Source organism: Phoca vitulina, unplaced genomic scaffold (assembly GCF_004348235.1).
Source record: "Phoca vitulina isolate PV1807 unplaced genomic scaffold, GSC_HSeal_1.0 scaffold2, whole genome shotgun sequence".
NCBI lineage: Eukaryota > Metazoa > Chordata > Mammalia > Carnivora > Phocidae > Phoca > Phoca vitulina.
The window spans coordinates 95,613,022-95,633,441 of record NW_022589705.1 but is presented as its reverse complement, the minus strand read 5'-3'; the positions used below and the strand labels follow the sequence as shown (position 1 = coordinate 95,633,441).

The window sequence follows — 20,420 nt, the reverse complement described above, 5'->3', positions numbered from 1 at the left end:
GCCGGCCCTGCCTGCGCCTCCGTGGCCCAGCTCGCGATCGCGGGGGCGCTCTCCGCCCCTCCCCCGTGCCGGCGGGGAGAAATGTTTGGGGAAGAGGATTTCTGCCTTCGTTTGATTTTTGAAATGGATGTTTGCCAGACGGAAGGCCGCGCGGGGGCACGAGCGAGGAGCGCCGCAAACCCGCACGCCCGCGCGCGGCCGCGGGGGCGCAGCTTTTGTTCTCGGCGCAGCCTTGGTCTGAGCCGCAGGGCCGGGTGGGGGGCGATCTCCTCCGGCGACGTGCTTCGGTACCCTGGCCCCAAAATGTCAGCCGAGCGCAGCCATGCAGGCGGAGACCGAGGGAGGAGATGGGTGGGGGGAGAAGAAAGGGGTGCTGCCTCGGCCACTTAGCTAGCTCGGGCAGCCCTTGGGAAGCGCAGCGCTTCCAGTCCCGGGAGCTGCAGCTCCTCCGCCAGCCCTAGGTGGCTTCTCCCCTCCCCACCCACCCCCAGCCCTGGCTGCCTGGACCCCCGCTGCCTAGCACAGGCTCGCAGGTTGTAGGCCACAGTTCGTCTTTGTCCTGTGAATGTGTGCGTGAGTGAATGAGTGCCCACCAGACACATCAAAAGAGCTTAATCCAGCCCAGTGGCAGGAAGGCTTCCAGACCTAAGACATCAAGCCTGAGCAGGCATCAGCTGAGCCAAGAGGGATGGAAAGGAGTATCCCAGGGAGAGGGGGCAGCGAGGGCTGACGGGGTGGATGGGACGGTGGCTGGCTTTGGCCAGGCTACTCTGAGAACTACCATTTTCACCATGTCTTACCCCAAAGGTGCAAATTCAGCACAGATTTCCCAGGGCCTGATCCCAGAGTGTCTCGGGCAGGCCAGCTGTGCATTTGGGAAGACAGTGGGACCTCTTCTAGGCTAGAGGCAGGCAGACTGAGTTTACCCCGGAGACGTTTGTGGAGGGACTCTGGGGAATGTCTCTTCTGCCTGCCCTGGGCCCTGCAGACACAGACAGCCGACAGCCGGGGCTGTGCTCGCAGGGAGAGGATGTGCTGTCCGTTTAGATGGTCTCCCCGTGCCTGTGTTTGCAAAGAGAATAAACCCAGGCCATTTGACACCGCGGCTCTGGAGCCGAGGGGGTGGGGCTCCCATCTCACCAAGGGCACTGGGACACCTTTAAGTGACTCCTGTCCCTGGAATAGAAGATGAGTGGGACTTTTGGGTGCACTGTTCTTTCACTTGCAGCCATCTAATTCTTCCCAAGGCCAGGTTGAGAAGCCCCAGGGTCCCTTGGGCCCCACCCCACCCCACTGGCCCCCTTCTTGGAACCCCACTAAGCTGCTTAGACTTAGACTCTATTTTCAATTGCTTCTCAGGCAGCTGGGCCTCTGCTGGGCAAGAGGATTGGAGTGAGGCTTGGATGCAGCTTTCTTGGGCTCGCCAGCTGGCCACCAGGGCAGGCCTCCTGCTGACCCTCAGGGGCAGGGGAGGGACCTTTTCATCTCCAGCAGAGTGGGGAGCAGGGGCTAGAACTGACTTCAGATACTAGGTGCCTGCTTCCTGCATAGGAAGACCCAGGGCAGGGTGGGCACCCACCAGGGCCAGAGGGGGTTATCCAGTAAGCCAGCCTCCAGGGCAGCCTGCCTCGGGGTTAGACATCTGGAAAGACTGAGAGTAGGGAGAGCTACTCCCTACTAAGGAGGTGGAGAGAAGGAAAAGCAAGATTTGGCCTCCCAGTTTGGCCTTCTGCTCTGGCCGAACCCTCTATGCTAACAGATGGAAGATGTGTAGCTGGGGTGGTCCCTGGCTCGGCCCCCCACCTCCAGGCTGCCTGCCCTCCTCCCCCATGTGGCTGTCCTCCTTCCAGCCTCTCCCCTGAGAGCAGGCTCCGCCCACCAGGAGCCAGAGACCACACACTGACCTAGAGACCCTGGGGGTAGCCCAGTGGCAACAGGAGACACCATTCCAGCTGTGAGACTGGCCCCCAGAAGCCTCCGGGCGTTTTTTCTCCCTCCTGTAGTGACTCTCCAGGGTGTTTTGGACCAGCTGCTCCCTGCCTGGCTCCCTCCCTCCTGCAGACCCACAGTCCACCTCCCAGTTATCCTCCTTTGCACCTGTGGAGTGATGCTGAACTGTCCACATGGGAGAACATGCACAGAGCCAAACAATTTAGTTGTAAATAATGTGGAATGTTACTATTTTACTAAAAATAAGGCAGTTGATTTTATGGAGTTGAATACAAAATTCACAAGAGTTTTTAAGATAAGACATACGGCGGGAGTGAATTGTCTTTGACTTTGGAGAGCTGCCTTGAAGTCCATCCATAGCCAGTGCCCGCAGGCCCACCCTCACCTGTGCTTGGGAGGACTTCGGAGGAGAAGCTTGAGGAGCCCTGACATAAGGGTCCTCCGCATAAGGAAGAAGTGGGTACTTCCCAGAGCCTTCTGGCATTCATCTGGAGTGGGTTAGCTCATGGGTACTTCTTTGCATGAGCTAACCTTCTTCCGTGTGCCCCAGACCTCACTCCCGAGACAAGGCGGCAGCTGGTTTGACCTGATCTTATACGTGGGTCTTGAAGCTGAGTGGGAGGAATACCCCCATCTCTGAGCTGCAGCCTGCCTGGCCAGTGCCTTCCTTCAGAGCATGGGCACTCTTCCCATAATCAATCTTTGTGGGGTCGACATCGTTACAGATTGGGGGTGGGTGTCTATCCTTAGCCCTCCTTAGCCAGGGACCAAGGGGCCTGGTCCTCAGATGCCTCCTGGAGAAGTGATCTCCTGCTCTTTGCAGCTGGGGCCACAGCAGATGGATCTGTGAAGGTCTCCTCTGTGTGGCAGGGAATGGGTCACCTTGGAGCTGGGCCTCACCCGCCTCCTTGCAGCAGTGACAAATGGTGCCCTGCAGAGAACCAGCACCGAGAAGCAAGCCCAGCATCTGCAGAGGCCAAGGAGGCAGACTCTGCATCTTCTTCCTGGCTGCAGGAAGCAAAGGAAAATCTGTGGAGGGAGCCCCAGAGCTCGGGCAGATGTGGGTGCTCTCATAGGATGGGCTTGCCTGCTCCCTGCCTCATCATGAGGCGTCAAGGTGGGAGGCTCAGCCAACTCATCCTTGACCGTTGCATTAGTGTCCTGGGGCTACCGTAACCAACGACCACAGACTCGGAGGCTTAAAACAGAAATATATTCTCTCGAGGCTCTAGGGGCTGGAAGTCCAAAATCAAGGTGTCAGCAGGGCCATGCTCCCTCTGAAAGCAATAGAGGAGAATTCTTCTTGACCCTTCCAGCTTCTGGTGGCTGCTGATGATCCCTGACGTTCCTTGGCTAGCGGCAACATGACTCCCATCTCTGCCTCCGTCACCACACGGCACCTTGTCTCTGTGTCCCCATTTTCTCTTCTTATAAGGGTACCAATCATTAGAGTAGGGCCCACCCGATCCGGTAGAAACTCATTATAACTACTTACATCTGTAATTAACTAATTACAAAAACTTTATTTCCCAATAAGGTCACATTCTGAGGCAGAGGGAGAAGAGAGTGCCCTAGGAGAAAGCAGGCTACACGGACATTCACAGAACATTCCAGAAGGAGCAGTCAGGGGAGGCGGAGGGACCAGGAGAGGGTGTCATCACAGAGCCTAGGGTCTGGAGGGCCTCACAAGGGGATGGGGCGGTCAATGGGGTCAGAGGTCCTGAGAGCCCGCAAGTTGAATGGCCGTGAACAGGCAATGGGGTGCTCTCTCCTGGGCCACTGTCTTCTCCCTGAGGGCTTGGCCCCACCCAGGGCTCCCATTATGGTAAAGGTGCAACATCTCCTCCGTTATGCCTCGTCTCAGATCTAGAACCATCCATCTAACTGCGCCCTGGGACAACTCTGCTCAGATTTCTCTTGGGCAAAGTCAACATGTCCCAAATGTTACTCACTACTGTTCTTTTGTTGTCCCCCTGCAACCCTCCATCTCCTACACCATTCCCCACCCCAGGAAGCCAGGAGTCGCCCCCTCCCTGCACCCCATCACCATCCTAGCGCTTTTGTCCCCCCGATTTCTCTTGCTTCTCTGCATCCCCTGTCCACCACCTTCACACAGCCCAACATAACCTCATGTGTGCAAACCAGTCTCCTGGCCTCTCGTCTTGCCTCCTTCCACCAGGTGCCATCGGTTCTTCATGTACTGTGCACCAGACACTGCTCCAGGGTCTGGGGAACCTTTATTTGCACAGAGCTTATATTCCAGTGGGAGAGAAAGACAACAAATAAATCACAAAGGAAAATATCAGGGTGCTTAAAATGGTGGCCTGGTAGAGGGTGCCAGGGTGGCTACTTCAGGTTGGGGGGATCCGAGGAGGCCTCTATGGGAAGACAATATGACAGGAAAGGAGCCAGCCACAGTAAGAGCATGGAAAGAACATTGCAGGCTGGGGGAATAACAAGAACAAGGTTCCCGGGGAGAGAACAAGCCCGGCGTATTGGAGGAGCTGAGGAGGTATCTGTGGCTGAGCAGAGGAAGGGAAGGTGTAGGGGCATGAGAGGGGTCCAGGGAGGTCAGCGGGAGCCAGGCCACGTGCAGCCCATCAGCCAAGGCAGGGAGCTGGAATTTTGTCTTAAGGACAATGGGGGCCACGGGAGGGTTTTTGCAGGTGAGTCAACACCCTCGGGTTTATGTTTTTGAGACCCCCAGCCACCTGACGCTCTCACGGTGCAGGCAAGAGATGATGGGGACCCCGACGGGCTGGTAATGATGGATCCCCAAGAGACACAGTTTGGGGTTTGGAGTCAAGGCTTCTGCAGATGATTTGAACATGGAGGATGAGGGAGAATGATGGGTCATACCTAGGCTTGGGGCTTGAACGACTGGAGTACGGTGGATCAGTCCCTGAGATGGAGGAGTAGGAAGAAGCAATAGGTTTGGGAGATGGGGAGTGAAGAGTTTGGTTTTGGTCCCATCATGCTCCATTGCCTTGTTAGAGTCAGCAGTATACATTTGAAAGTCTGCAGGTTAAGGAGAGTCCAGAATGGAGATAAAATTTAGGAGTCATCGGCTCATAGATGGAATTTAAAGTCATGGGCTGCCTGCCATTGTTCCATGGAAGAGTGTAGATAAAGGAGGGGGGAGGGTGCGGGCCCACCGTGGGCTCTCCCAGACGTTAGGATGTCAGACAGAAAGGAGGCTGGCCAAGAGCCTGGGGAGGAGCAACCAGCAAGTCAGGAAGAAGATGAGAAGATGTGATCCCAGGGAGGCTAGGAGAAGAGGGGGTGTCAAGAAAAAGGATGTGGGCAGCTGTGTCACCTGCCAGGTGAAGGGGGGGCAGAGCCTTCTAGGCAGAGGAAGCCACATGGAAGGAGGCCCTCAGGTAGAAGGAGCAACGTGAGTTGAAAGAACCCAGAGAAGTGGCTGAAAGCTCTGGATGAGAAGGTGCCAAATCTGTCTCTGAGCTCAGAGCCACCACACACACCTTCCCCCGTCCAGGGCAGGACAGGAAGGCCCAGGAGGCTCTCCAACTCCTACCTGACCCAGGAGGTCCTGTGCCTCCCCCACCTCTGCCCTTCCTTGTGCAGCAAGAGGAAGTACAGGGCCTGCTTTGCCTGCCTCGCCTTCTGTTGTTGGGGTGCAGGGACTGGGGGTGAGCCCCAAGGCAGGAACCAACTGTGACTTACCGCCAAAGGGCGTGTGGATGTCAGACCCCGTGGAGATGGCTCTCAGCCCCAACCCCTGGTTGTTGCTGGAATGCAGGAATCCTGCAGATGGGCCCAAAGCCTGCCTGGCTGGCCCACTCGGGCAATTGCACCCCTAGCTCCTCAGAGGATTGTACTGGACTCCCATTATCCTACCACATCATTTGGATGTGGGCAGCTGTGCTCCCGAAGCCATAGCCTCAAAGAAAGGCCTCTTGGCCAAGCTGGGCCCCAAAGAGACCAGAAGCCTGGGGATACAGACAGTCGAGCCAGCGTTTTGCTGGCTTCCTTAGCCTTTCCAGGGATCTGCCTTCCTGAATCTACCTCCCTGGAAAAGAATGGAGATGTCGATCGGTTTATCCAGCCGTGGGGAGCCATGGTCCTAAGACTTGGACACTCAGAACGTGATCAGCAAGGAGAAGAGGCCAGGGGCAGCTCCGGAGCTGGTGTGGGCCCCTGGAAGAAGTGAGTCCTGGAGGTCCCAGAGCAGGGTGAGGGGAGACAGCTCCCCTCGGGACAGAGCAAGCAAAACAGCCTCTGACTGGGGCCAGGAGCAAGGCCTCTCCTTTCCAAAGCTCCTAAAAATACATACATTTCTGATCCATCTGAGCAGCCCAGTGACCTCGTCCCTACCTGTGACAACAAGCCATTCAAAATAGTCTGCCAGGCCGAAGACCAGCTACCCCCACGGCAGTAACCCGCGGAAGCTTTACACTTGTGACCCCGAAGTCCCCTGTTTGAGAACAAAAAGTGACAGGCAGGTATGTGTCAGATGCTCCATGCTTAATAAGAATAACAGGAGATGTCTTAAAAATCAGCAGCAGAGTGGAAATAGTTGACACACCAGCAAGAAACTTGGAATCTTCGGGAGTCAGAACTTGAAGGAAGCTCAGTCAGCACGTAGTCCAACCTCCTCATCCTTCTGGCAGGAATGTGGGCTCAGAGAAGGGTGGCCACTTGTCCCCAAACCATTGCTGAATCAGGACAGAAGCCCCTCCTGACTCCTGGCTCAGCGAGCACCCCTCCCCGCGCAGCCAGACCCGCGGAAGCTCTGGAAGCCAGGACGCAAGGTCCGAGGAGAAATGAGCTGGCTCGAAGCCATGGGTGGTGTGGGGGATTGTGGTTGCCATCCCTCGGCCGGTGTTTGCTCGGGTGTCCTGGCTGAACGGGCCGATGCTTCTTCCCATGATTCGCAATGACGAGACAGAGAACAGCCACCTGCCACCCACCCTCGCGCCGAGGGACTGGTTTCTGACATCAGCAGAGGGGGAGGCCCCCCCAGGTGTCCAGTCCCAGATGTGCTGGCGATGTGAGCAGGGAACTCTGCCCCGGTCCTCACCGCATTCAGCAGCACCCATGTTTAGAAGAGCTGGTGACAACTTGCATCACTTCAATGACATCAAGCTGAGTCCAGCGGTCTTGACACACATGGGAAAGCTGGCAGACCTCTGAGCCACCATGACTGCCTCTTTCTGCAAAAGCGGCTTTTAGGACAGAGCTGCCCACCCAGGGGTTACACCTGCCAGGCCCTATCCATGAAGCATTTGTGTGTATTGAGGCACTGAACTTCCCAGCAGCCTATGAGGTCCGCCATCCTCCGAATGAGGACACTCAGACGCAACAGTAAGCCAGAGATGCAGAGAGAATCATACCCTGGTGGTCCGACTCCACCTGCTCGCTCTTGACTTGCACACAGTGAGAGTCTTCCTCTGAGCCTCTTCTCCCTGCTTCCGTCCTGCTGCTTCTGACCTGGACCCCAGAGCTAGAAGCATCCCTTCTCCCTGCTCCTCTCTGCCCATGATGCTGCCTCTCCCCCCCCCCCACCCCCCACCCCCAAGCCAAGCAGTTTACGAATTCGGACCTTCAAACCCCGCAGGGCTTCCTCCCCGCCCAGGTCTGCCACTGTCCTATCTTAGGCTTTTCTTATCCCATATCGCCAGTTTCCCACCACTTTCTTTCCCTTCCCACCTGCGCTATATGCCACTGACGCATTCAGAAAGAGTGGACGGAGCGCCCACTGTATGACAGGCACGGTGCAAGGTGCTCTCTGCTGGGAGAGACCGACAAGAAAACCGGCAAACATAACCGAGTGTAGTGAGATCTGTTAGGGAGGAAGGCACGGGGCTTTGGGAGCACTTGTTGGGAGGGAGGGGTGGTCATCTATTCCTTGGAAAGTTCTGGATAGAGTCGCTCTCCTGCATGGGATACAAACCCTTTGTAAGTTGGCCTCAGGATGCCTTCTCAGCTCATCGTCAGCCCTCGCTCTCCTCTGCATAATGCCCCACTCTGCGCTCTGCTACAATACTCAGATTTCCCCAAACGTACCATGCTATTTCCCACCTCTGGATCTTTGCACATGCTTTCCCTCTGATCCCTTGGGTCTTTTCCCTGTGGTCAGTTTAGAGGACCCCTGCTCTATTGAAAACGTCTACTCTAAGCCCCCTCTGCTATAAAAGCCAATTCCCCACCTCGTCCCTTTTCCCCCACATGCACGACACCTTTCTTTTTACTTGGCTCTCCCATCACACTTTATAAATTCCTCCATTGGCAATTATTCTTTGTAGTCATTTATTCACTAACTGTTTGGTGCCAGGCACTGGGCCAAGTGCTAGAATCAAAACAAATGAACAAAACCAGAGGAGGTATCTGTGCTTAACCAGCTTATCGTCTAGTGGAGGAAAAATCAGACCTGACCTCCAAGCCTTCCCACAAACAAGAGCTTGGGGAGCTTGTAATGGCGGAACGACTCCTCAGGATGTCTGGGAGGAATTTCTTGAAGAAATGACCCTTGAGCTGAGATCTGAGGAAGGAGAAGTTAGCTCCATGAAGAGGGCAGGCAAGAATATTCCAGGCAGAGGGAACAGCATGCACAGAAAGCTGTGTGGTGGGAGGGAGCCTCGTGGGTATAAGGGAGCACATGAAGGCTGGTGAGGTGGACAGGGAGGGGGGTGGATCAGACCAGAAGGGCTAGTGGGGTGCTCAAGGATAGGGCTGTGTGTGTTAGGCTAAGGAGAGCTGGCTTTGTCCCCAAGAAGAGGGCAGACACTGAGGGTTTGATAGGCAGTGACATGGCCAGGTGTGCACTTCAAGAAGGGCTCTTCTCTGCTGTTTGGAGAATGATGGAAGGAGGGTCAGAGTGGGTGATGGTAGACCAGTTAATCCTCCAGGCTGGAGATGATGCTGGACTTGGTGTCTCTGGAGAGAAGGAACAGAGTCAAGAGACATTTAGGAGGTGACATCAACATTAATTGTAGGTGGATTAGATATGGGACTTCTGTGTCATTCACCCCGGAGAGGACTAGTCATGAGTTGGGCTGAATTTGAAGGGCCTTTGGGACATCATGTGAAAAATCAATAGTGAGTGAGTGGCTGTCGGCTCTAGAGCTCAGAGAAACACATGGGCAGGAGAGAGAAGTCTGTGACATGTCTGCGTGGACGTCACATTGGATGAAATGGGCCAAGGGGTATGGATGAAATTGACAAAGGTGAGAATATAGCTGAATCATGAAGCTAAGGACTTTTGTCCTAATTATCATCATGTCCCAAGAGACCAGGAACATAGTGGGTACTCAATAAATGTTTCTTCAAGGGATGAACAGATGGATGGATGGATGGATGGATGGATGGATAGATGGATGGATGGGCAGATGGGTGGACTGATGGACAGCCAGTGGTGTTTTATGACCATCATCCTCACTGCTGACTGACCTTAGCTTTAGGCTGTAGCATCCCTGATGTCCTCCCTGATGTCAGAGCCAGGCTGGGGAGGCTGTCCAGAACTGACCAGGCACCATCACCTCCCGAGAGGCACTCTGCTGGACCCAGGGCTTTACAAGTCAACTGTGCATGCCCCTGCCCCTGGGAGTTCACTGCCCAGGACACAAGGCAGACCAGACAACACAACTCCATAAAGGCAGGTTCTGAGGGTTATGGGAGCACGTGAGAGAGCCAGGGGTATCCCTCTGTGCCCCCATCAGGAAGGGAATGTGTTTGACAGGGTCTGATCCTGTATGAAAACTTTAATGTTTGTTCATAACAGTGCTCTTCACATGTAGAAAGAATGTGAGAGATTTAGCCAACTGTGAGGTCAGAGGGTGCCCAAGCCATACAAGACTCCCCTCACCTCTGATACGAACTGCAAGTTCTGGGTGCCTAAGACCATGCTCAGGTTTGATAACGCACTGAAAGGATTCACAAAACCCACAAAAGCTGTTATACTCAGAGTCTATTACGTCAAAGGGACACAGATTAAAACCAACCAAGGGAAGACGTGTAAAGGACAGAGACCAGGAGGCCACCCTGTGGAGTCATGGACAGTGTTGCTTGCCCAGCATCAATGTGGGACAGTGCTCATGGAGTATCACCGACCAAGGAAGCGCACAGGAGCCTCGGTGTCCAGAGCTTTTATTGGGGCTCTATCGCGTGAGCATGAGCCTTTGCCCACCTAGCTGATCTGTCTCTGGCCTCTCCAGAGTTGGCCGATACTGTGTGACCAAAAGCCCCCACCCTAAATCACGTTGTTGGTCCTTTTAGTGTGGCCAACCCCACCCTATAAATACCCCCTGTGACCAGCCCTTACCTTAAATCATATTGTTGGACAACCAGTGACCCGAGGCCTCCAGCCAAACAAAGACACTCCCATAAGGCATAACATTCCAAGCGCTTAGAGATCACCTCCCAAAGGCAAGGACAAAGGCCAGACTTCTTTTGGGGCAAGGTTAAATTTTTTATGAGCAGAGCAGCACCTCCTCCTTCTCTGTTCCCACCTGCCCTCACCTGCCTCCCCGACTCCTCACTGCAGCAGACCAATTTCTTTCTGTGTCTGTGTTGAGGGAGGAAATGTGTGTTTTCTGTTGTCTTTGTTGCTGTTGTTTTTTAAAAAGTGTTGCCCCCACACAGATCTTGTGTACTCTTCAGCAATTCTTTGGGGCCGAAGAACACATTTTATTAGGAAAAATGGCTTGTCTTCTGCCAGAGAGTATTGTCCAAAGCTCAAGATCTCCCAGGCAGAGATGTGAAAGTAGATTACAGATCAGTCCACTTAATGGTGAATTAAATAAGAAATTCTAGAAGCCTTTGATGGCTAAGCTTATTATTCTAACATATTATTTCAATTAGCTCTTTAAACTACTCACCTGTGCCACAGCCTATGATGCTCTGTAAATGAACCTACGTCCCAACTCCATCCCACAGACTGCACCCCTGGCTCTAGCAATGTTCTCCTCTCGCTAAAGTGTTCTCCTGATGGCTCCATTTGCTGCTGCAGGGTTATGAGCAGCTCCATTTGGAGCAGCCAGCCTCCTCCCTCCTGCCCTCTCTCCCCTTCTCCCTCCCCGAGGCTGGGGCTGGGAGCCTGGAGGAAGCCCCAGAACCAGTTACCCCTCTTCCCACAGCTCTCCTCTTCCTTCTGCTGACACTGGTGGGGATGGATCTGACCTTGCAAATGGTGACCAACTGGGTACAGATGGGGATCCCAGAGCCAGGATGGGGACCTCGGCAAGAGTATTCCTGTTCAGTAATTCGCCTCTAAGAGAAAGGGAAGACATAGACGCAGCATCCAGCCACCTTCTAGGATGTTAACAATTCAGTGTGATTCTTAAGACTCAAGGCTCTAATTTTATAAGCTCAGTGATGTTTATTATGACATTGAAAGACCTGGCCTGGGCCACCTGGGAGCTGCGAAAGCTCCACGGTGGAACTCCAACAGAGCAGGTCCTGCACAGAGGTGCTATGAGCCAACCCAGAACCACGGCAAACACAGCCCTACCAGGCTGGGGGCCCGATGCATTCAAAGCCCCCAATTCTCTGCAGCTTGGAAATGGCTAATGCATTCATCATGAGTCTTTGCACTCCTCACTTGAAAAGCAGCAGGAGAGAACAAGCTCCGAGCAGAAAGCAGATGTGCAGCAGGAAGTCTGACTTCAGGGCCTGATTGGGCTTAAAGACATCATTCCTCCCCTGACATTCCCATGTTGGATACCCAGTAAGAAAGTGAGTGGGTGCTTGTCTTCGATTTCCCACATTACTTCTAAGTGAGTTGAAGCCGGGAGGATCGTTGGGTGGGGCTGCATTTCTTGCAATGGTGCTCAGGGGATTTCTCTTTGGAAATGGATGGATGGTGCCTCCCAGGCCTATGGGTAGCAGAGCCATGCAAGGGACTGACCCAACTTACTGGTCCCAAAGAACCCAGTGAGCTGCCGGCCTGCGTGGGGTTGTGGCCACACCACGAGTGTCCACAGCAGAAACGTGACCTGGGGTGTCAAAGAGAGATGATCTGGGGGTGGAGGTACACATAGGTGCGTGGCACATCCGTGCTTTTCCCTGGTCACGTTTTTTGTTTTTTTTCTCACGTTAGCCCCTAAGGGATCTAAAACTAATGTGTCGGTTCTGCTTCCCCGACACGCACAAGATGGGTGCCATTTAAAATGTACTTGCCTCTAATTGTGCCTTCTCTTTTGACTGCTTTCTGTCTTCTTTTGGTAACGCAGAACATGACATGACACGACAGCATTCCCTGTACCATCGTGACCTCGGTAATTATTATTCCTAGGCAGTAGCTGCTTGCTTCCTTAAAAGGGGAACTTTCTAGCTCTTGTTTTTACTGGTGCATGAGCCTCATGTTTGGGTAGGCAGCAACCATCAGGATGGAGATCTCAAAGTGGTTTCCACCATAAATACCCTGTATGGGTCTCTGGACTCAATTGTCGCCTCTAAGAGAACCCACTCTTTTCTCTTTAATCAGATTTCCATGTTAAAAAAGGATGGTGTCTATTGAGTGAGAAAGCACACCATGGCAGTTTTAATAAGTGCATTCTGAGTGTACCTTTCGGGTAAACAGCTCCAATCACAAGCGTGACTCCATTGGACAGAGGATGCGTGGCAGCCTCTTTTGAAGGCTTGCTGGGTTTTCCTGCCTCAAGGTGCGGACTGGTTACCTTGCTCTATTGTTTGGCTAAGACAAAGTGCCAAGTGCCTTTCGGGCACCAGGCTGTGAGCTTCACAAATATCTCACCTGAGTCCTTACGATGAGCTTGTGATGTAGCCAGGATGAGCACACCTAGGCCTAGAGAACAGACCCTTTCCAGGGTATCTGAGCTGGAAAATAGGGGTGCCCAGACCCTTCTGACTCCTGAGCAGAGCACTCACTGCTTGGATGCTCTGCCTTCTAGGGATTTTAGGCTTCTGGTTCAAACAAAGCCCAGGCCCAGACTGGCCCGACTGGCCCAGCTTAGGGGGCCCACAGGCCAGACATGACCCTGGCTCTTTGAGGATGTCTGAGGTGTACCTCCAGCACCAATGGGAGGCTGTCGAGTTGACTGGCATGGCTTCAGGAAGGGTGCTTGGGGGAGGGAGGGGCAACAGCCCTGTCAGCCAAGCAGCTACGTCTGTCCTTGCCTCCTTGTTCCACCTGGTTGTTCCTGTCCCTGTAGCTGTGCTTTTCTAGCCCCCTGTGAGGTTGAGCAGAGAAGCAGCTAAGAGCTCCAGCTCCAGAGTGGGGGGCCCATGGGGGCTCTGCTCCTCACTAGTGCACAGTCCAGGGCAAGTTACACGAGCCTGCTGTGCCTCGGTTTCCTCCTGTGTAAGCTGTGAGAATAGCAGCACCTACTTCCCAGGCTTGGTGTAAACATGGAAAGAATGGATGTGGGTAAGAAGCGCAGGTGGGGCTCAGTGACTCCCACCCCAAGAGGAAGAGTCAATCTCTCCACTCCCCAGGTGACATCTGCTCCCTGGGCTCTCATCACCCTGCAGAGTTACTGTGCTGCACCACCTTTTCCATAAGGACCATGTTGCCCAGAGACCTAGAACAGACGGGGCCTTTGGAGAAGTGAAAGGAGGTTAGCCTGGGTGGGGTGCATGTGCTGTACTGGCATGTGCTAAGGGGTCTGGGTCCTCTGGTCCCAGTTCCTCCTGAATGACTGTGAAACAGAATTGGGGGAGAGGCTCTCCCCTCTCTCTCTGTGTGACTACTGGCCATGCCTAAGGCATCCAAGCCAGCTCCCTCATCCTGCTACCGTGTGCTCGGGAAGGCAAGCTCATTTTAACAGCAGAGGAAGTAAATCGTAGTGGGAAAGAGTCCACCATTCCAAAAGATCCTGGAGTTTATCACAAAGATAGTTCTAGTCCCCAAGCCCTCCCTGGGTGCCCAACAGGCTCTGGGTTACTCACTTTACATTCATTATCCAATTTCATCCTCTCCGTGTTTCCAGCAGATGTTTCCATCCCCATTTTACTGAAGAGGACCCTGAAGCTCAGAGGAGTCAGGTGACTTGTCCTATGGCACACAGCTAGGGATTCAGACTGAGGGCTGTCAGACACTAAAGCCCATTGGGTGCTTTATCACCACACACCACCCTCACAGAAAGACTAGCCATGTATTTCATCACCTGGCCTGCACATAGTATCGGTGGGGGGGGGGGTGCAGGGAGGGAACAGATGGACCTGTGTAAGCCTCTGGGGAGAAGGAGTTGGTGCTATATCAGGTCAGGTCATGCTGGACAATACCAGCACCCCATCTACACAGTCTTTGACCTCATTTTGCAAAATAAGAAACTGAGGCACGGGAAGAGAAAGGAGTTTCCCACACAAGTAGTTAGTGGTGGAGCTGGAACGAGAACCCAGGCTGCTGACCCCAGGCCTGGGCCCTTCCCCCTACCCCCAGTATCTCCCTCATATGGAAGGCTCAGGGGCCCTGATAAGGACATTTGCAGCTCAGGTGGAGGGATTTGAGGCTCTCTACAAAGCTTACCTTCATCCCGGTATCAGCCAACAATTGTGATGGAGAACCCCAACACACCAGGGAGTTCTTCAAAGGGAACCCTAAGTTCAGGAGGCTGTTCCCTCCAGGATCCTGAGCTGGCAAGGGGGCAATCACTGCAAGCAGGAATTTGACAGACTCACAAGAAGCACAATTAGATATGACCCCTCTTCTGACCTCCTTTTGCTCCTGGATGTCACCATCCCTGACTCAGTGCTTCTGCTGCTGTGTCTGTCTCATCTCCTCAAGAGCAGTCACCTGGCAGGGCCTGTCCACCTGGATTCTCTACCCATGCATCCCACACTGGGCTGGACACAAGGGGCTTGGTGAGCAAGACTAGACAGACTGGCTCAGGATAGGCCATTAGGCCCCCTGACCTTGGTATTCCTTTTCCTATCCTTCAGTCTTCTTTACCAAAGTTAATCCACTGGTCCTTTTCTATATTTCATTCTTTTTCTCCTTATTGTATATGTGTCTTACAACTATATTGAGATATGATTAACATACCATACCATTTACCTGTTTCACGTGTACAATTCAAAGATTTTTAGTAGACTCACAGGGCTGTGCAGACATCACTATAGTCTAATTTTCTTTTTTTTTTTTTTTTAAAGATTTATTTATTTGACACAGAGAGAGACAGCTAGAGAGGGAACACAAGCAGGGGGAGTAGAAGAGGGAGAAGCAGGCTCCCGGCCGAGCAGGGAGCCCGATGCGGGGCTCGATCCCAGGACCCCGGGACCACGACCTGAGCCGAAGGCAGATGCCCAACAACTAAGCCACCCAGGCGCCCCTGTAGTCTAATTTTCAAACATTTTCATTCCTCCAAAAAGAAAGCCCATATCCATTAACAGTCATGCCCTCTTCTCCCCAGCACTCCCCCCCACCAAGCCCAAGACAACTATTCATCTATTTTCAATCTTGATAATTTTGCCTATTCTGGACATTTCATATAAATGGAATCCTATAATATGTGGTCTTCTGTAGCTGTCTTCTTTCATTTAGCATGTCTTCAAGATCCATCCATATTATACCATGTGTTAATTCTTCATTCCATTTTTATTGCTAAATGGGTGCCTATGTGTATGGACATATGTTTTCACTTCTCTTGGATATACCTAGGACTGGAATTGTGGGGTCGTAGGGCAACTCTATGATTAACCTTTTGAGGAACTGCCGGGCTGTTTTCTAAAGCAGGTGCATTTTACATTCCCATCAACAGGGGATGAGGGTTTCAATTTCTCCACATCCTCACCAACACTTGTTATTGTCCATCTTGTTTATTATAGCATTCCCGGTGGGTGTGAAGTGGTATTTCATTGTGGTCTTGATTTTCATTTCCCCAATGCCTAATGATGTCGAGCATCCTTTCATATGCTATTGGCCATTTGTTTATCTTCTTTGGAGAAATATCTCTTCAGATCCTTTGCCCATTTTTTTTTAAAGTAGGCTATTTTAAAAAATCATTTGTAATTATTCTTTTTATATTCTAGATGCAAGTCCCTTATTACATACATGAATTGCAAATTTTCTCCCATTCAGTGAACTATCTTTTTCATTTTCTTGATGGAGTCCTTTGAAGTACAGAAGTTTTAAACTTTGAGGAAGCCAAATTTATCTATGGGTTGCTTGTGCTTTTGATATCAGATCTAAGAAGCCATTGCCAAATCCAAGGACATGAAGATTCACCTCTGTGTTTTCTTCTATGTGTTTTGTAGTTTTGGCTCTTACATTGAGGTCTTTGGTTCATTTTGAGTTCATTTTTATACATGGTGTGAGGTAGGGGTCCAACTTCATTTTTTTGCATGGGGATATCCAGTTGTCCAGCCTTATTTGTTGAAAAGACTCTTCCTTCTCCATTATTTCTTAGTACCTTAAAGATACACTGTGTATGCATCTTGCACTTATTTTTAAATTGTCATTTAGTTGAGAAGACTCCTATTTGGTTATTTTTTTACTGGAAGTTGATATATTTAGAAACTGATTTGATTTCTTATTAGATAGAAGAGGCAAAGTTATGCTGCACTAACAAACAACCCAATCTTAGTGCTTTATTCCTCACTTGTGCTCAAGTCCAACGTCAGTTTGTAGGGCGAGCTCTACTCTTCACAATTACTCAGGGACCTACCCAGGTAGAGTCTACATCTTTACATAAACAGGCTTTCACAGTTGCCAGGGCTGGGGAAAAGAATGTGGTGGTTCTTAGAAATTTCCCAGACTGCCTTCTTAAACAAATGGTATCTAAAACGGTAGCAAGAGTTTTTAGCTACTTGGAGAACTATCAGAGAGGGGCAGAATGAGCACAGCCTCAGAACCTAAAACCCTGATCTGCCACTTACCATCTGTGTGTCTTTAGGCAATTTATCTGACTTCTTAAAGCCTTTCTTTTTTTTCCTGTATACAATATCCAACTTGCAGGAGAAATAATGGCAGTGTATGTGGGTATCTAGCAAAACAGCAGGCAGATAATGGGCATCCAACAAACAAGAAGTTCCCTTCTTCCTCATCTGCACCAGGATGCCCCTCTTTGGTTCATCATGAGACCCTCAGCAGAGGTTAGGGCTGGGATAAGGACTCACCATCCCTGCTTTAAGGGGCAAAGATTGCACTTGGTCTGGGTGCTGCCAAGTGATCACAGCACTGAGCAAAGTTTTCTTTTTCCCTATTTTTAAAAACAACCCAGGCATACTCAAAGTCCCATAAAAATCTAGTGTAATAATCCACCTTAAGCACATGCATGCCTTACCCTGTCATTTCCTAACCTGCTACAAAGAAACATGAATACCCATAAGAAAAGACAACCTGTGGGTACTTGGTTCTAGCATGCTGTCAGAGCTCTGAACTTGCTTCAGAAGCATCTAGCTTACCCCACCCAGCACCATCTGACTTTCCATGAATGGGCCCAAAGAGGGCACTTGCTCTTGTGGCCTCCATCCTGAGACAGAGGTACAGTGGGGAATTAGAGTGGCAGATCTTCCAGGAGAGTAATGGGCCCAGCAGAGGAACAGAGAAGGGACTTTCCTACTGCAGAAATGTCACCTGAGGCTGCCTGAAAGGAGAGCTCCAGACTGCTGACCCCAACTTTATCACCAGGGCACAACGAATGTGCTGAAACATCCGTGACTACCTTTCTCAGGTGTCAGGTGGACACGGGACTGCTGGAGGAAGGGTGAAGGGTCAGGATGTCCCTCCTCAGGCAGCTAGGATGTCCAGGTCTGAAACTCTGCCTTTTTAAAACAAACCCAAGGGAAAAACGTCTCTGCCTCCAAGACAGTGAAGAGTGGAGGCACCTTCTCTTTAGCAGGGGTCCAAGTACTTGAACCTGGATCCTAATTATCCTGAGTTCACTAGCACTGTAGAGTAGAAAGACAGGCATTGCCCCTCATGATCCCACCTCTCCAGTTGTTCTCTGTTGCTCACAATCCATTCAGAGCAATTCAGCAACTCTTAGCCGAGGACTTACAGTGTGCCCGGCATTGTGTAAGGTGCCAGGATAAGTTAAGACTTTGTTCCTGTTCTCAAGGAGATTAGAGTTGTCTCAGTCTCAGCTAATAACAACCAGTTTTTTAAAGCACTTTTTATTAATGTACACTATACATATGGAAAAGTTCACATAGAATAAGTATGTGCAGCTCAGCTCAATGAGTTTTCACAAACTAAAACTAGTGGCCAGGTCAAGAATGGAACATTATCAGAAACCCAGAAGCCCTCCCCTCCCCTTTCCAGTCGCCACCCTAAGATACCCTGACTTCTAGTAGCAGCAGGAACCAATTTGTACTGAGTGTGTCTTATGCACCAGACACCAGTATAAGCACATCTATTGGCTCATTTAATTCTCACCCATGGATATGAAGGCACGATGAGTGGGGCACGCAGCTAGCAAGTGGGAGAGTCTAACTCTGAACCCAGATGGTTTGTCTCCAGAGCCCTCCTCCTTGACTACTAACCCTTACATTTCCAGCCCTGGAAGCGATAGATGCCGCTCAGGAAGTGCTGCCATAGGAATGCATTAACAATGCTCCTGGATCAGTTCTGCTGGGGGTGAGGGGGCTGGAGACAGGCCTTAAGGAATGGATAGGGGTGCCCCTAGCCCATAAAGGGGAGCTGAGAAGCGGAGTTGGGAGTGCAGGGGTCCTGTGTGGCGAGAGCAGGGTGGACACAGGTGGGGGCGGGAACTGGAAGGGCTTGTTGGAGCAAGATTCTGAACAGCATCGGGTGTTGCGACTTCGTCGGGGCAGGGAGGGACTCGCTGCAGGCAAGAAGCCACGGTCAGCCCCCAGGAGTGCAACTGTACTGGACCTGCTTGCTTCCCTGGCTCCGATGCGTGGCACAGAATGGGACCCAGCCTCGCCAGGAGCGTCCTTGGCTTGGCCTCTAACCAATTATTCATTTTTGGTTGTACAGGCTTAAGAGCTGTGCAAAACGCTGTGGTTGCTTTCACGCGTGTTCGGGCAGGGTTAAAAAAAAAAAAAAAGACTCCGTGCCCATCTTTTGAGATTGTTTTTAACCCAGATGGCAGAAAAGAGACATAATCAAGTTTAAAGATAATTGACAAGATGGAGGAAAAAAGGGAAGATAGCCTCCCGGAAAGTCCGCGTGGGTCAAGCCCTTTGTGTGTGCAAGGCCGTAGGTGGCTGTGGGGGCGGCGGCGATTGAATAGCAGCAGGGCTACAAATGACATAGGGAAAGGAGAAAGGGTGGTGGTGTCCACTTGGGACGCCTGGGAAGGCTGCTTGGACACGGTGAGCCTTGATGGAGAGGTGTGATTTGGACTTAGGGCGGGAGGCGAGGCGAGAGGTTGTCATGCAGAAGTATCCAAGTGAGAAAGCCAAGCCGCAGCCAGAACTTTTGGACACCAGGGTTAGACCCGAGGAGTGGGCGGAGGCCCTGGAACTCCAGCTAAGGAGGTGGGGCCCCGCGCCTCCGGCAAGGGAGCCTTAGACGCTCCCGAACTCCCAGGGGACTCGCCATTCACCGTCACGAGCCAGACATCCTCGGCCCCGCCCTGGCCGACGCCCGCGCACCTCTGCACCCAGTGCCCAGGACTTGCCCCGCGCCCTCGCGGCCCCGGCCGGCTCGCCGCGCCCCTCCTTCCCGCCCAGCCTTCCGCGCTCCCCCGCTCGCCGCGCAGCGCAGCGCCGGCTCCTCCCGCGGCTGCATTGCAGACGCCGCCGCCGCAGGGCGCGCCAGGGCCGCGCCGGGAGCCGAGCCCGGGTACGCGGGGGGCCCCTGGGCGCGGGTCTCCGGAGCGGACCCGACGGCGCCGCTGGCTCGGGAGTCGGCGGGTCCGCACCGCGGGGTCTGGCAAGCGCGGTCCGAGCGCCCCCCGCCGCGCGGGCCCCCGGGGAAGCCTCTCGGGGCCGTGAGCCCGGGGGAACGGGCGCGGCCGTCGGGCTCCGGGCCGTCTCTGCCCTCGAGTGGCCCGCGGCCGCCCCTCTTGCGGGCCTCCGCGAATCTGGACGGGGAGCGGGCGGCGGCGTCGCGAGGGGCCCTGGCCAGCCCGGGCCTCGCGTGCGGGCGCCCGGGGCCGCGGGGCCGCGCTCCGCCCGCACCCTCCGGGCCCGGCCGCCGCCGTCCAGCGCGGCGCCGCGCGGCTCCGGCGCAGTTCCGGCGCAGTCCCCGCGCCGAGCGGCTCCGCGCCCCACACCTGCCTCTGCCCGGCTCCGGGTGACGTAGCGCCCTCCGATTGGCCCGTGCGGCCCGGAGGGCGGGGCCGAGGCCGGTGAGCTCACCGCTGCGCCCCGCCATTGGCCCGGGCGTCGCACTCGGGCTGTGGCGGGGAGAGAGCGGTACCCGGAGCCCGAGTCGTTCCAGCTGCGGCGTGTGGAGCTGAGCGGGTTGGGCCGGGCTAGGCTGTCGGGGCCGGGCCGGGCGGGGCCGCGCGGGAGAGGAGGAGGAACGCAGAGGCGGCTCGGCGCCAGCCCGACCGAGCGGTGGCCGTGCTCTCCAAGTCCCGAGTGAGTGTGCGTGTGGCCGAGGGGAGAGTCGGCCGGGCGCGTGCGGGGCGAGGGCG

The 20,420-nt window shown here is 53.4% G+C and overlaps 1 protein-coding gene across 13 annotated transcripts in view; it reads left to right on the top strand.

Annotated features, from left to right (window-relative positions):
- CAMTA1 (calmodulin binding transcription activator 1) overlaps positions 1 to 20,420 on the top strand; it is an 842,290-nt gene that overhangs the window by 769,209 nt on the left and 52,661 nt on the right. The window contains exon 1 of one of the 13 annotated variants that reach the window (XM_032394601.1): positions 20,154 to 20,364. The exons of the other annotated variants lie outside the window; for them this stretch is intronic. The gene's annotated coding sequence lies outside the window, so the exon portion shown is untranslated. Of the gene's footprint in view, positions 1 to 20,153; positions 20,365 to 20,420 lie in introns of those variants that run through there. 13 annotated transcript variants of the gene reach the window in all.